At 42.9% G+C, this 16,964-nt stretch overlaps 1 protein-coding gene across 3 annotated transcripts in view; it reads right to left on the bottom strand.

Annotated features, from left to right (window-relative positions):
- EPHA5 (EPH receptor A5) overlaps positions 1-16,964 on the bottom strand; it is a 311,396-nt gene that overhangs the window by 275,974 nt on the left and 18,458 nt on the right. The window lies entirely within an intron of this gene.

The raw sequence follows: 16,964 nt of genomic DNA, 5'->3' as shown, positions 1-16,964 counted from the left end.
AGTAAAGCCTGGATTTTCTATGTCAGGAAATAAATCTTCTGATTGATTACTTCCCACTCCTATCAAGGTCACAAAAAGATGAGAGAAGACAAAAGAAAGTATTATTCACAAATGGATTGAAGTCTGTATTTTCCTTGACCCTTGGCTACTAAGTAGCCTCAAAGGGAGTGAAAGGGTCAATTAAAGAAGTGTGTATTAGTGTACAGTACGGGGTTAGTTTGCTCTCTTAAATAAAAGATCTCTAGATTTAAATATTACAAATGAAACGGTTTGAATAAAATAAAACTGACACTAATTAAAAAGGAAACAATTTTTACAATCATTTCAGCACTATTTGTCATGTAAATTGGATGACAAACAGGCAACACAACCGATTTATTACCTTTCGTGCCATGAGTCAAAACTGAGATAAAGAGTTTGTTGTGACATTCAATGGAATTTTCCAGATAATATGCTTGGCTTTATGGTATATAGCTAGCGGAAATAAATACATTTTATTTCATGAAAGCCCTTCCAGGAAGTATGAAAACTAGCAAAGTGCAAACATTCATAGCCCTTTTACCAGCTGTAAACACACGTAAAAAATAATGGTCAACAATTTTTTCCAATTGGCTGGAATTGCTGCTGTGAAACAAACCATGATGCATCACAAATAAAATCAATAGCTTTCACTCATGTTGCAGACAAGACCGTCAATGAGTGTCCTGCTCTAAAAGTTGTTATGGAACCTTGTTTTTAAGTGTTAGTAAACATTTAACTTGCTGAATACAAATCAGATTGCAGTTGTAAGTGACATGTAAGACTTTGCCATGATTGTTAGCATCATTCCGCATTCGGCCATGGATCTCAGCATTTTTCTCATGTGAAATTGGCATTAGGTGTTTTATTCACCATATCATTTCCTTGTGATTTTTGTTTCAGATGAACTCTTTTATTATACCTAAAGCACAACACAATGCTTAATGAAATCACATTGGGCCTGATTCAGTGATGATCGCAAAAGCAAAATCTGTCTCAAATGGACAAAGCCATGTTGCGCTGCAGGTGGGGCATAAGTAACAGTGCAGGGAGAGTTAGATTTGGTTGTTAGCTTGCTTCTATGCAGGGTATATACTGGCTGCTTTATTTTTGAACTGCAACTTAGATTTCAGTTTGAACATACCCCTCCCAATCTACCTCTCCCTGCACATGTTACATCTGCCCCACCTGCGGTGCACATGGTTTTGTCTGTTTGAGAAAGATTTTGCTTTTGCGATCAACTCTGAATCAGGCCCATTGTATCAGAACACGATTCTGCAGAATGGCAGATAAAAAAATGGATCCTAAAATCATTATCAACAGTAATTAGCACCTCTGCAAAATGAACAAGATTTGCACAAACAATGTAGTGCAACAAACTTCCAACAAGTACACTTTCCAACAGTAAGGCTTTACCGAGCACCGAACCAGTGGTAGATTTACACAACCTTCTAAAGAGTAATAATGGAGGTCTTTCTATATTTTTCTAGAATGATAAATAAAATCTGACTACACCTCCACATTTCCTTTTATGACATTTTATTAAATATGGGAGAAATTGTTGTGGATCATAGGGTTGTCTAGGTCGACGGTCAATAGGTCGACACCATAAGGTTAACATGCCCTAGGTCGACACTGACAAAAGGTAAACATGCACTAAGTTGACAGTGACAATCAGTGGCGGCTCTTACCATTATAAAGATGGGGGGCTACCCCCCCCCCACTGCCGTCCCCAGCCACCGCCGCCATCTCCAGAAGTTTGCGCATTCGCGCACCCCTGTCCCCTACACGGGGCCAGCGCATGCGCAGTCCCTTTATACATACTGCGCATGCGCTGGCCCAAGCCTCCGTGGGCTGCCTTTGCAACAGTCCCCATAGGATTGTTCGGGTTCCCAGGTTCCGGCGCATGTGCAGTATGGTCCGCGATACTGCGCATGCGCAGAACCCGTTTTGGGGGCTGCTGCGCGTTTGCGCAGAGAGAGGCATCCCGGAGGGAGGGAACACCTCCCGATGGGATGCCTTGAGTGACTGGCAGGTCAGACTTCCAATCGGAAGTCACTGCCAGTCACAGTGAAGCCAGAGCAGTCTCACAGACTGCATCTTGCTTGACTTTAGGCAGAGACAGTGGCGGACTTTACCTGGGGGGGCTGCAGACCTGCAGCCCATAGGTAAAACCGCCACTGGTGACAATAGATTTATACATGCAAAAGGTCAACATGGAAAAGGCCGATATGAGGTTTTCAGGTTTTTTGTTTCAATGCCGACACCTGTGCAGGTGGACCCTCAATTAGGGTACTGTGTACTGCTTCAGGCCAAGAACCTAACTCTGTTACCTCTGCATTCTACCATTTTAAATCAGAATCCACATAAATGGTAAAATATGATAAATTTTGAAATAAAATGGGAAAAAAATCCCGTCAACCTTTTCATGTGTCAACCAATTTTGCGGGTGTTGTTTTTATTGTCAGTGTTGACCTTTTGGTCATGTCGACTTTGTGCATGTTGACCTTTTGGTTTCTGCTTTTGAATGTCAGTCTAGACCCTGATGACCTATCATTCGTAAACTGGGAGAAATGTATCAAACTTTAGCAGAAAGAAGTTCTCAAACATTATCAAACAACTACTTTTATAGCTTAAAATAACTATTCTGATTTATTATTTACTAATAAAATATACATGAACGAAGTAGATTGCTCCTTGAATTGTTTTACCCGTGAATTATATCTAAAGCCTCATACACATTAGCCGATGGGTGCCACAGACGATATAGGGCCTTATTTTGGTTCATTCTTTCTGACAAAATCCTTCTTAGATGGGCAAAACCATGTGCACTGCGGGTGGGGCAGATGTAACATGTGCAGAGAGAATTAGATTTGGGTGGGGTTTTACTTCAAAGTGAGATCTATATTGCAGTGTAAAAATAAAGCAGTCAGTATTTACCCTGCACAGAAACAAAATTACTCACCCAAATCTAATTCTCTCTGCACATGTTACATCTGCCCCCCTGCAGTGCACATGGTTTTGTCCATCTAAGAAGGATTTTGTCAGAAAGAATGAACCAAAATAAGGCCCATAGTTAACTATATTGGCTGCAGCTGATGGTGGCCGATATTGTCCGTATCAATATCGGCTGGCAATATCGTTCAGTGATGTCACCGGGACCCACTAAACATGCAGGTCGCTTGGCTTTATTGCCAAACTGACCTGCATGTTTGAAAGACATCAATCATTGTTAATGATGCACAGGAGCGTGCATTGTTAACAATATTGAGTGTACACACTAGATGATATGAAGCCCCTTTCTGACCGATATTGTTCACAATATCGCCTAGTGTGTATGGGGCTTAAGAGTCATAATGCATTTACCAATAATAAATAAATATATATTTTTATCACTGGGTGTCATGGTAATAAGAAACTAGGTACTGCAAGGAAAGTGGCTTTGATGGCAGCCTTTGCCACCAATGTGTAATAAATAAAGTGATCGCAACTGTGATCATTTACTTGCAAGTTCCACGTCTAGTCTGCTGACTGCACATGTGGTATTGGACATACCTTTTGACCCTTCTATGTTAAACTTTTGTAATGTGTAGCCAATAGACTACAATGGACAAAAGATGGAGTTCTTTATGGGCCAATCTTGGTAAATTTAACTTTTTATAGGGACCTTTACTTCAGGCTTGCCTACCCTCCCGGATTTCCCGGGAGGCTCCCGAAAATCGGGTCCCCCTCCTGGCCCCCCGGGAAGGTTGGCAATCCTCCCGCATTTCTCAGGCAGCCCCCGCACCCCCCTGCCGTGCCGCACTAATAATTACCGGTTTTTGCGGGTCCGTGGCAAGGGGCGGGACTAAAATGATGCAAATCGCATCATTTTGTGTAATTTTTGCCCCGCCCCCTACTCACGGACCCGCGAATCGTGGCGTTTGTATGTATTGGGGCTTTGAATGGATTGGGGCCTTGAGTCATCAACCCCCGTCCCCGCCCCCTGACCTGGAGATCCGGCTGTCCTCTCCGGGCTTCTCCCAGAGAGGCAATATTAAAAGTCGGCAAGTATGCTTTACTTGCATTATTTGCACATTGGTATTGTAGCAGATATCGGCGATATATTTGTGCTCTCCTTCTTTTTAAATCATGGTGATACCTAGTCTTTGTGGGTATCCCCAGGAAAAAAAAGCAGCCACTGTCTACAAAAACTGTTTGGTAAATATGCCCATTAGTATCAGAAATCCTGTCTGCACAGACGTCTCCATTACATGTAAGTGTGTAGGACACTTATTTTATTTTTTAAATTGGAGTCCCAGGTGTACATTTAATCTCTTTTTTAAAATCAGTACCATCTGCCCCTGCAACAATTTTCTTAAGTAGAGCATTTAAAAATGAATAACAATTCTTCAACACACAGAGTTTAAAAAATTTGTCACATTTCATTGATTGCAAGTTGTAATATAGTCTTTCTTGGCAAGGAAGTGGCATTCTCACCCAGAATTCTCCGAGCTGCAATTACTGTAATTAAGTGCTTGAGAACAGTATATTTTTCTTGTAAGTTATAATGGATGCACAATGTGTATTGATCTACATTGTAGCTCGTCATTTAAAATAAAATCATGTCTTTTATACACCACAAGAGAATGTAATTAGAAGAAATATGGTCTACCTTTTTGTGATTATCATTGCTTTGATTGAACTTAAAAGCTACTTTTTAAAATGTGCTTTCCATATCTGGGTTTCTCATTTTTTTTAATTGGATTTATTGTGCTTTAAAATTCATTTTTAATAGTTATTTGTTATGTGACCATGTGTTAGGGCAGGTGAGATATATCCCTCACAATGTAATATACAATACAACTTCAATATACTTGCTGGAGGCCTTTTTAATCCATGGTTTTGGGATGTTATATAGATGTGTACTCATGCACTAATAATTCAGTTGTGTCACATAGCTCCTTTTGGGACACTAAGTCCTGTGTGACTTGGCCATCTATTCCATTTTAAGATGTGCATCTTGGATTATGTAGCACAGAATGGAGATGTATTAAGCCTGGAGAAGTAATACAGTGGAAGGTGATAATGCAACAATCAGTCATCTCCTAACTATTGTTTTTGAAACCCAACTTGCAAATTGACAGTTAGAAGCTGATTGGCTGCAGGGCCGGCGCCACCACTAGGCAGGTCTAGGCATTTGCCACTGGAGGGCGGCAGTTCACCCCTCGCCCCCCGTGCAAAGGGGGTACCTGCTGCGCCATCTGGGGAGCGGGCAGGGGGGGTCCATGCCGGCTTCTGACAGGAGCCCGCAGTGCTGTCCTTGCCGTGCGGGTACCTGCGTCGCTGTGTATAAAGTTGGCGGCGGTGGGGGGTCCCTGCAGTGAATAAGAAATAACTAGCGCTATCCGCCGGGCTATGCGGCGGCGCAGGAAGAGCTTCCGGGTTTGAAAACACTGGCCACACGCTGATTGGCTGAGATTCAGCCAATCAGCGTGTGGCCAGTGTTTTCAAAACAGAAGCACTTCCCGGGTCGCCGCATAGCGCTAGTTATTTCTTATTCACTGCATGGACTCCCCGCCGCCGCCAGCTTTATACACAGCGCCGTAGGTACCCACGCGGCAAGGACTCCACTGCAGGCTCCTGTCAGACGCCAGCATGGACCCCCCTGCCCGCTCCCCCGACCGCGCAACAGGTACCCCCTGTCCCCACCCCCCGACACCAAGGCGCCCCCACCCCGACTCGCCTGGGGCGCTCCGGTGCCTTGCACCGGCCCCGATTGGCTGGCGAATTATCACCTTACATTTTATCACTTCACCAGGCTTAATACATCTGCTACAGTGTATTTGGCTTCTAAGGATCATTTAGGTATTCGGCAAGCCCCTCAAATTAAAGTTAAAATGTAAGTATTTGAATAAATGGCTTTAGTATTCTCTACATGGCTTGATGTTGTATCTACTGTATTATTAAACAAGTAACGTTTGATTGTAAGTCAGGGGCAAGGCTGTGTAAAGTAAATTGAGGTGCACAACCACTGCCATTGCTCAGGTCACTGCCCTGATAAATACCACCGCCACCCTGCTCTCCCTGGCTGGGTGCCTGGATGGTATCCGGACAACGGGTAGACACCAAAAAGGTTGACAACTATTAGGTCGACACCTTTAGGTCAACATGCAAAAAGGTCGACATGTAAAAAGGTCGGCATGCAAAAAGGACGACATTCAAATAGGTCGATACAAGCATTAGGTCGACATTGGGAAGGTCGACAGTCAAAAGGTCAACATTGGGTTTTTCACATTTTTTGGAACCAACATGTGCTGAGAGGCGGTATTTCATGCCCTACCATCCACTAGGGCGTGGTGGGAGAATAAAAATAATGTGCAGAGTGTAGCAAGGCACCGCGCCCAAAGCATGGCAAGCGTAGCGAGCCATGCGTGGGGACGTGGTGCTATGTTTTAGTGTCCATGTTGACTGTGTTGACATTTTTAACCAAATAATGTTTAAAAAAAACATGTTGACCTTTTGACTGTCGACCTTGCCCATGTCAACCTAATGATTGTGTCAACCTTTTTTGCATGTCGACCTTGCTTGTCGACCTAATGGTTGTCGACCTTTTTGGTGTCGGCCCCTTGTCCCACACCTGCCTGGATCCCTAGCTAAGTGCTGGAGGCAGGTAATGCTACACCAGGTGCACAAGAGTAGACAGAGCTAAAGATTGTGGGCCAAATGTATTAAGCCTTAACAAGAGATAAAGTGGAGATAAAGATCAGCCATTCAGCTCCTTACTGCCATTCTTCACTCTATCACTCTCCACTCGTCTTTTGTTAAGGCTTCATACATTTGGGGGATCATTCTGGTTCACTCACAAAGGCAAATTCACAGATGGACAAAATCATATGGGCTGCAGGTGGGCCAGATGTAACATGTGCAGAGAGAGTTACGGCCCCCATACACTATGCGATTTTCGGCCGTTTCCATCCGATTTCGGCCCTTTGGGCCGATAAATCGGGTGAAATCGGCCCAAAATCGCATGTGTTTGACATCTGATCTGATGCGCGGTCCCGCGCGCATCGGATTGGATCACGGCGTCGGACCTGCAGAACATAAGATATATCGGAATCTGAGCCATCATGGGTGCTTTTTAGCACCCACGATGTTCAGATCCGATATATCTTTATATACAGCCCCCCTGTCTTACTAGCAGCGCCCCCCCCCCCCCCCCCCGCGCGCGCATTGACGGCTCCCGGCGGAGGTAGTGCAGGCGGGGACCGCAGGCGTCGCAGAGCAGAGACCGTCGGCGCGGCGGGAGAATAGGAAGAAATCCTATTCAAAAGACCGGGCGGCCGCTGATTGGCTGAGCTCTCAGCCAATCAGCGGCCGCCCAGTGTTTTGAATAAGATTTCTTTCTATTCTCCCGCCATGCCGACAGTCTCTGCTCTGCGACGCCTGCGGTCCCCGCCTGCACTACCTCCGCAGGGAGCCGGGAGCCGTCAATGCGGGGGGGGGGGGGTACTGCTAGTAAGACAGGGGGCGCTGCGGGGGACACAGAGTTGGCAGTAACAGAGCCGGGCAGGAAAAGCTGTCAGCGCTGGAAAAAAAAAGCCCATACAATAAATGGGCAGCCTGTGATTTGCTGAGCGCTCTCTCAGCCAGTCAGCAATTGGCTGAGAGAGCGGTCAGCCAATCTCAGGCTGCCCATTCATTGTATGGGCTTTTTTTCCAGCACTGACAGCTCCCGCCTCCCCCTGCCCGGCTCTGTCACTGTCCCCCGCAACGTCCCCTGCACGCTGCCTTAGCAGGGGATGCGGTCATTTGGTCTACTGCATTATGGTAGACAGTCATTAGGTCGAATCCATTAGGTCGACATGCTAAAAGGTCGACATGACTCTAGGTCGACATGGGAAAAGGTCGACATGATTCTAGGTCGAAAGGTCATTAGTTCGACAGGTCATTAGTTCGACAAGGTCATTAGTTCGACATTGTCTATGTCGACATTCACAAGGTCGACATGGAGTTTTTCACTGTTTTTTGAGCCAACATGTGCCGACAGGCGGTATTTCATGCCCTACCATCCACTAGGGCGTGGTGGGAGAATAAAATAGTGTGCCGAGCGTAGCGAGGCACCGTGCCCGACGCATAGCGAGCGCAGCGAGCGATGCGAGGGGATGCAGTGCACTTTAAACTGTGTCCATGTCGACTGTGTTGACATTCAGGTAAAAAAACAGTGAAAAACCCCATGTCGACCTTGTGAATGTCGACATAGACAATGTCGAACTAATGACCTTGTCGAACTAATGACCTGTCGAACTAATGACCTTTCGACCTAGAATCATGTCGACCTTTTCCCATGTCGACCTAGAATCATGTCGACCTTTTAGCATGTCGACCTAATGGATTCGACCTAATGACTTTCTACCATAATGCAATAGACCAAATGATCCCAACCCCTTAGCAGCGCCCCCCACCAGCAGCCCTGTTCTGCAGCCCCCCCCTGCTCCCCGGGTTTACATGTGATAAATCGAGACGATTTATCACATGTAAAAAATGGCACATCAAGTGCCAATCTTATCAAGCTCCCCCGGGGAGCTGCCGGGGAAGCTCAGGGGGAAGTCGGGGGCGACTTGTCCTCAGGACAAGTCGCCCTAGTGTATGGCCTTACTTAGATTTGGGTGGAGTTTGTACTTCAAATTGATATCCATATTGTAGTGTAAAAATAAAGCAGCCAGTATTTACCCTGCACAGAAACAATAAAACACCCAAATCTAACTCTCTCTGCACACGTTATATCTGCCCCACCTGCAGTGCATATGGTTTTGTCCATCTGAGAGTGAATTTGCCTTTGCGAATGAACAAGAATAACCCCCTTGACCCAGTCTCTCTTTCTAAGTTTGAGTTCGCAATTGTGGAATCTGATTTTTACAGGGGAAATATACTTAAAATTGGTGTTAAAAACTAGAAAAACAATAATTGTGACTCTCACATGTTTCCAAGCTTTCCATGTGTTACAACAATTGTGAAAGCTTAGTGCTATACCCGGCAAAATCAAATGAAAGGATCACAGTTATTGTTGGGGGAGCATAGGACTGATGAAGGTCACTCTACTACAGACTTCAATTGAATTCCATATACCATCCATCACAGTACATAATGAGGAAACATCACAAGTGAAAGTGAACAAGGGCAGATTAGTGACAAAGAGGAATAACCTTTGTATAACTCGGGTAATCACATTCTCAATGGTGAATCATATGTAATGTGACTATGATGATGTCCTTCATCACATATTTTGCAAAGTTTATGTTCTAGACAGGGCAGGAATCTTTAAAATTGAAATAATCACAACAGTATAAAAATCACTTCAATTAAAAAACACCTATTTTAAGCAGTGAGTTTCTACTCCTTATCCAGGTTTCCTACAACAGTTTTATATTAAGAAAAGGAAGACAATTACCGTATTATGGGGCAGATGTATTAAGCCTGGAGAAGAGATAAAAAGTGGAGATAAAGTGAAAGGAGATAAAGCACCAGCCAATGAAGTGTGTTTGAAAACGACAGTTGGGAGTTGATTGGCTGGTGCTTTATCTCCTTTCACTTGATCTCCACTTTATTTCCAGTTTATCTCTTCTCCAGGCTTAATACATCTGCCCCCTATGTTATTAATCCTTTAAACTAAAAACCAATAACAAAATAGCAAAATCACCAAATCATACAATACAATACAACTGTATTATATTTTAGCATAGAAAACAAATAACTTTGCTTTGTACAGTATGTGCTACGTTCAGAGAATATGATAGAATTAATATGTACATTCAATATGTATTCATGTTATGTTTGTTGTTACTTGGTAAACATGTGTCATTGAAAGAACTTGAAAAATTAAATATTACATGAGATACAGGTCCCAAACTTTGTGTAACAAAAGTAGCCCAAATTATTTTCAAACAATGCAAATCAATTTTATTACCACACTTTACATATAAAAATGTTACTACCTGTAGCAGTAGTGCTGGGTACTGCATTGTTTAGTTATTATTCCCAGGACATTTCTGTTAAAAACCAGTTAATTTAATTAATTTACCAAGCTGAGATACTGTAAAGGCAGAGGAGGGGTACGTAACAGATAAATCAGTAATCTCCTAGTTTTCAGCAAGGACTACTAGATATGCCCCATGCTAGATATACAGTATATACTACAGTAGGTAGTGTATTTTAATCCAAATGTATGTAACATCCACATCCACTGCACTACAGATCCCAGCCTAGCCTCTGCATTGTCTTCTGGCATGTTTTAGCTATAAATGTATGTAACATCCACATCCACTGCACTACAGATCCCAGCCTAGCCTCTGCATTGTCTTCTGGCATGTTTTAGCTATAAATGTATGTAACATCCACTGCACTACAGATCCCAGCCTAGCCTCTGCATTGTCTTCTGGCATGTTTTAGCTATAAATGTATGTAACATCCACATCCACTGCACTACAGATCCCAGCCTAGCCTCTGCATTGTCTTCTGGCATGTTTTAGCTATAAATGTATGTAACATCCACATCCACTGCACTACAGATCCCAGCCTAGCCTCTGCATTGTCTTCTGGCATGTTTTAGCTATAAATGTATGTAACATCAATAGATAATTGTATTTTGTTAGATGTATGTATAGATTGGAAGGTTCTAAGTAAGCCAATATTAGCATACCTCTTGGTTGGCTAATCAGGCTAGTTTATGATCTTTGTACAATTAGCATTTCAATCAGGTGGGCAAATGGTCTGGCCTGGCCTAGCTCTTAATTTGGGATAGTATTTCTGTAGGGTTAGAAGCAAGACAGCTTGCTGTTTTGCAGCTGGCTGTTTTAGCAAAGGGTGTTCTTAACTAAGGGTAGCATCTGAACAGTTAAAGAAACAGTTGAACAAACATTGAACAACTACATAAAGAAATACCGGAGGAACACAGAAGGACATAAAATTCAACATCATCCACTGAAAATCCAGCATTCTGCAGTGAGTTACCTGACCCAGCATCACCTACAGTCTGCACAGCCAGGACAATGAACTTCATACTGAACCATTCTATGTACCAGAGCCATGGTTCCTCAATCCTGTGCATTCCCTATTCACTCTGCATGCTTTCTGCCCCTAGCAGGGTGTGCTGTGGCATGGCCCACGGTGCAAAGCTATTAGGGGTCAAGGGTGCAGGTGGAGGGGGAAGAGGAGGATAGGAGGAGAGAGAGGACTACTTTGTCCATTCTCTTTACCTGCTGCCTCGTGTCCTGCCATGCTCACTTCTTGCCTCAGGTTTCCTTACCTGCACCTCATGTCACCTGTCTGTCTCCCCCTCCCTCTAGATTGTAAGCTCCTTAGAGCAGGGCCCTCCTCACTCCTGTTCTCACTGCACTCTTCTTGTATTTCAACTACAGCTCTCTTACTCATCTACAATCTATACCTGCATCTATTCTCATTCACTTCCTTATATCTCAGCTGTATTGTGTACTAAGAATTGTGCTTTAATTGTGTTATGACTAGTTCTGTGTACCCTGTACTGTTCTTTTGTGTTCTATATGTACAGTACTGGCTGGTGCAATCACCATGTGGCGCCGCTGATTGGCTGCCTGGGTGCTGCACAGCTCAGTAATGATATGTTCCCCATGTCTGTGACCCTCATTAGAGTACATCTAGTATATATATCAGTACTGTTACTGGCTACCTAGCTGGCTGTGCAATCACCATGTGGCGCCGCTGATTGGCTGACTGGGTGCTGCACAGCTCAGTAATTATATGGTCCCCATGTCTGTGCTCCTCATTAGAGTACATCTAGTTTATATATATATCAGTACTGTTACTGGCTGTGCAATCACCATGTGGCGCCGCTGAATGGCTGCCTGGGTACTGCACAGCTCGGTAAATATGTTCCCCATGTCCGTGTCCCTTATTAGAATGCGTCTTGTGCATATCTGTATGTGTGATGTACATTTGTACTGCCATTGTTGCCTGTTCCTTGTACTGATAACCCTTTGTATTGCAGTATGTGCATTGTTATTTTTATTGTCTGTAAAGCGCCTTGAGTCCTGTTGGAGAAAGTGCGCTATATAAATAAAACTTACTTACTTACTTACTTACAAAGAAGCAAATATCAAATCTGACCATTATTTTGCACATTGTAACATCATAGCCTGGAACTTAACTGGGGAAAATTAAAACCTATTCCTGTTTGTGCTTCAGACATAAATATGGACCTTTCCAAGTGACCTATTCTGTCACCCAATCAATATTCTAATAGTATTATTCAAAGTGACCTATCCTGCCACCCACTCAATATTATTTCTAATAGTAATACATGATAGTAATGTTCACGTAATGCTGTTTAGTACAATACTAGGGTGTATGAACAAGCATGTGGGGTAGGGCCATACCTAGTAGCGAATATTGTGCCCCCTGCTTATAGGAAATGAAGGGTGTGGTTGTATACTGTACATACTTTATAGCATGGGTCCTCAAACTGCGGCCCTCCAGATGTTGTGAAACTACAATTCCCAGCATGCCTTGCCACAGTTTTAACACTCCGTTATAGGAAACCTGCGGCAAGGTATGCTGGGATTTGTAGTTTCACCACACCTGGAGGGCCGCAGTTTGAGGACCCATGCTTTATAGTATATACTAGACAGCAGCTTGACCACGCCCCCTAACACCGTGGGCCAATAGCTCCTTGGCCGTTTTAATGACAGTATCAAACACCATTATGTGAACATACCCAGTATCGTGAGTTACATGTTTATTATGGTTTTTATTATCATGCAATTGTTTTAGAATATTATTGAGTGGTTAAAAAAGGAAAACCTATTATTTCAGTTCCTACTGCTGGTAGATTAATTCTTTCCTTCTGTGTCACCCCTGTCTGTCTAACTCTCCCCTTTAGAATGTAAGCTTTCACGAGCAGGGCCCTCTCTCCTCATGTGCCTTTCTTAGAATATATAAACCTCTGCCACCCTGATGATTGCTGCAGTGTCCTGTCCCCTGATGAAACTATCCATATGAACCATGTACTTGTCCTAAACTGTCTTGTACTGTAATTCGTTATGTGTTTTTGCTCATAACTATGTTCTGTAAAGCGCTGCGTAATATGTGTGCGCTATATAAGAAACTGTTACTAAATAAATAATATATAATAAATTCTTGTAGCTATTTCCCGTACTAGGAAAAGCATATCAAATGTATTTATATTATTTGCATACCTACATTTTTCTTTTCATTACTGATTAAATGGGCAACTTTCTCTGTCTAGATTTTTACCATTCATTGTATGGATAACGACTGCCCAAAGATGTAAAGATCATATAATAGATACATTTGGCATGTCTTGTAAAGTGTTATGGAGTAAATCAAGGAACATTGCTCCACTCAAGTATGTGATTGGCTCTAAAGCTTCCAAATTAACATAAAACAAAATCATGTTAAAAGTATTAGAACATGAGATTTCCACAACAATTTGATCGTTAAATTGAAAGTACAATGCGATTTATAAAATGTCTCAACTTCCACATAAGTGTCTTTGTCAGGGCTTTATTGTGTAACCTGATCCAATAAAGGAGGCAATGGTGCTAAGCAAGGACCTTTCTCTCTGTTGGTTTTAATAGACTTGTTATAGCATTAATTCAAAGAGCATAATGCACTGTATTCTGAGCTCAGTCTATTCTTGACTACTGCCCCAGAAGGCTGCCTTGGGCTAACAGCCATTGTATGACTTTAACCTACATCTTCATCTAGCGGGCCATAGTAACTAAACAGAAAGTTACAACCACATACATATAGAAGTATGTACAGTGTCACTGCATTCAAATATAGCACACAGATGGAAAAAAAAAATCCAATGATGAACAGAAAACCATAAAACACACACATTTAAAAAAAAACTAAAAAATATAATATAACATTCAAAAACTTCGGGTGAAATGTAATAGGATGAGACATTCAGAAAGTGAGAGATTTGGTAAGAAATCTCCATTTTTTTTTAAAGCGGCAATCATTTACACTGCAAAATCAAACTGGTTTTGCAGTGTAAATGATTGCCACTTTAAAAAAAACTAGAGATTTCTTACCAAATCTCTCACTTTCTGAATCTCTCATCCTATTACATTTCACCCGAAGTTTTTACCACCCCAAGAAAAGCTATCACTTTTGCAACCCAGTACATAAAATAAGCAAAATTTTAATATAAACAGAAACAAAAATAAAGGTCTATAAAAGTCTCACATCCTACTGGCATTGTTACACTACATCATTTATGCTTGCAAAGGGTTGTTTTTTAATACATTGTAGATGTTTTAGGCCCAGGGTGACTGCATTTATTTAATTAGATTTTGCATAATTTAGATGGGATTTAATGCATTTTCTTGGGATAAATACTGTCTGTCTTGTCACCTAACCCATATCAGAATACATGTACATGAGGAGTTTGTCCTTCCACATGGATCTAGGGGGTTGAAATGACAGTTATGCTGGGTACGCACATGGCTGGGGGATCACCGTTTGGCCTATTCACAAACCTATCTAATGATTGGTTAGTACTTACACACCTACCAATCATCTGTCCAATGTGTTGTGTCTAATGTCACAACTGGGCGGGCTCAGTTTGTATGTTAGTGATAGGCGGCCTCTGCAGCAAGTGTGCCGTGTCCGACCGCCCATACACAAAGCCAGTTGTGCTGCAAGGCCAACGAGACCTTTTGAGACTACACACTATTAAACAGCTGATATATTGCTAACTGTGTGCCCAGCTTTAGACATTTATGTGTTGCTTTGGGCAACTGCTGAATAAATCTGTTTTCAAGTCTTGCTCCATCTCCCCTAGAGTGTGTTGTACCCATCTGACTCTCTGTCAGAGTTTACAAGCACACAGTGCTTGTGATAGCAGCTGTAAAATTAATATTTTCTTTAAGATTACAACAATGAACAAAAACTGACATTAGAAACCAAGCTTACAGAAATCTAAATCTTGCTGCCAAAGATGAGAAAAAGGCTGCCAATAATGCAAAGACACTGTATTGTCGCTTTTTGGCTGATTTACCATCTATTTTAGGCCTTGCTGTGTCTACTTTAGAGGGCTATCGTGATCTTGGCATGGTCTCTGTTGTGGCATATTTTTCCCACTTACTGAAAATATTTCTGACATCCTGTGCTAGTAGATTTTGTACCTCGTTTCTCTTTTCTAAAAAGGGTCTGTTTGTTTTTCACTTGAATCTTTTTGGTTTTGGTTTACTACACTACACAAAAACATGACATTTTAATAAAGGCATGCAGCCTTCTTATATACACTGTACTGTATGCTGCACTTACCTGCAGGTGTTCAGGATGATTCCTCAGAGGGAATTCTCCAATCATTGAACCAGCTCCAGGGTATTTACAATCAATACGCAGTGCTGCATTTGTATTTAGGACTAGGATAGCAAATAACATTTTTTTGGTACTTGTTTCCTAGCACGGCCACAACGATCATGATCGCGGTCATCGGGTGTAAAATCGATTTCCCCATAGAGAACAATGTTAAATGCCTCAATTTACCCGCGATGACCCCGATTTTCCATAGGAAACAATGTGAAATGGCTCAATTTACCCAAATTATCATAGGGAACAATGGTAAATGGGCCAAAAACACCCCTGAACATTGAAATGTCCCCCCAAAAGTAGTATACGCCACCCCGCGATCAACGTGAACCCGAAGCGTGGCGAGCGCAGCGGTACGCGTCCTCCGACCTTTTCATACCCCCACTATCCACGTCGGCTTGGAGTTGAGAATAGAATAGTGTGGCGAGCGCAGCGAGCCACCGAGCCCGAAGCGTGGCGAGCGCAGCGAGCCCCGCGAGGGGACGCGGATACCTGTGAAGCCCGCGAAGGGACGCGTTTACCTGTGAAGGTATCCGCGTCCCCTCGCGGGGCTCGCTGCGCTCGCCGCGCTTCGGGCTCGGTGGCTCGCTGCGCTCGCCACACTATTCTATTCTCAACTCCACGCCGACGTGGATAGTGGGGGTATGAAAAGGTCGGAGGACGCGTACCGCCGCCCCTCGCGGGCTCGCTGCGCTCGCCACGCTTCGGGTTCACGTTGATCGCGGGGTGGCGTAAACTACTTTTGGGGGGACATTTCACTGGTCAGGGGCGTTTTTTGGGGTTTCTGGCCCATTTACCATTGTTCTCTATGATGATTTGGGTAAATTGACCCATTTAACATTGTTTCCTATGGGAAATCGCGGTCATCGTGGGTAAAGTTACCCATTTAACATTGTTCCCTATGGGGAAATCGCGGCCATCGCGTGTGGACCATTTAAGCATTTTTAGCCGCACACGACGCGACCGACGCGATTTTCACTGTTTTCAATGCATTTCAATGGCAAAATCGGGGGCATCGCGTCGGTCGCGTCGCAGGCCGCTAAAAATGACACCCGATGGCCGCGATTGTGGCCGTGCTAGGAAACAAGTACCCATTTTTTCTAGGTTACAGTTATTGTAGTCTTTGGCAATGCTAGGTTGTAAAATTTTGTTTGTTCGTTATGCTGTCACGCAAAAACGACTGGATGAATTAGGATCAGGGAGAGGAGCAATAAAGGAAAAAAACATGGCGTTTGACACTTGAGGCCTGATTCAGACCAGTTAGCAATTTAGATTAATATATATATATATATATATACTACTACACTATGGAGATTAATATATCTATCTATCTATCTATCTATCTATCTATATATATATATATATATATATATATATATATATATATATATATATATATATAAAACTTGAATGAGACCCTGGGCAAATGCTAATTTATATATGTTAATTAAATTAATTATATGGTTTTCTCAGATACAGGCCATCATTAAAATATAACGCAAGCCAGCTGCATTTGTTTGCAATACAAGACAGTAATTTGGCTTCACTCTGTCTCCTGCCCACCCTCTGCATGCACACATAGGTATGAC

The sequence above is a fragment of the Crinia signifera genome, chromosome 1 (genome assembly GCF_055691185.1).
Source record: "Crinia signifera chromosome 1, ASM5569118v1, whole genome shotgun sequence".
Classification (NCBI taxonomy): Eukaryota; Metazoa; Chordata; class Amphibia; order Anura; family Myobatrachidae; genus Crinia; species Crinia signifera.
Note: the sequence above shows the minus strand (reverse complement) of the source record. Positions and strands in the feature narration are given on the sequence as shown.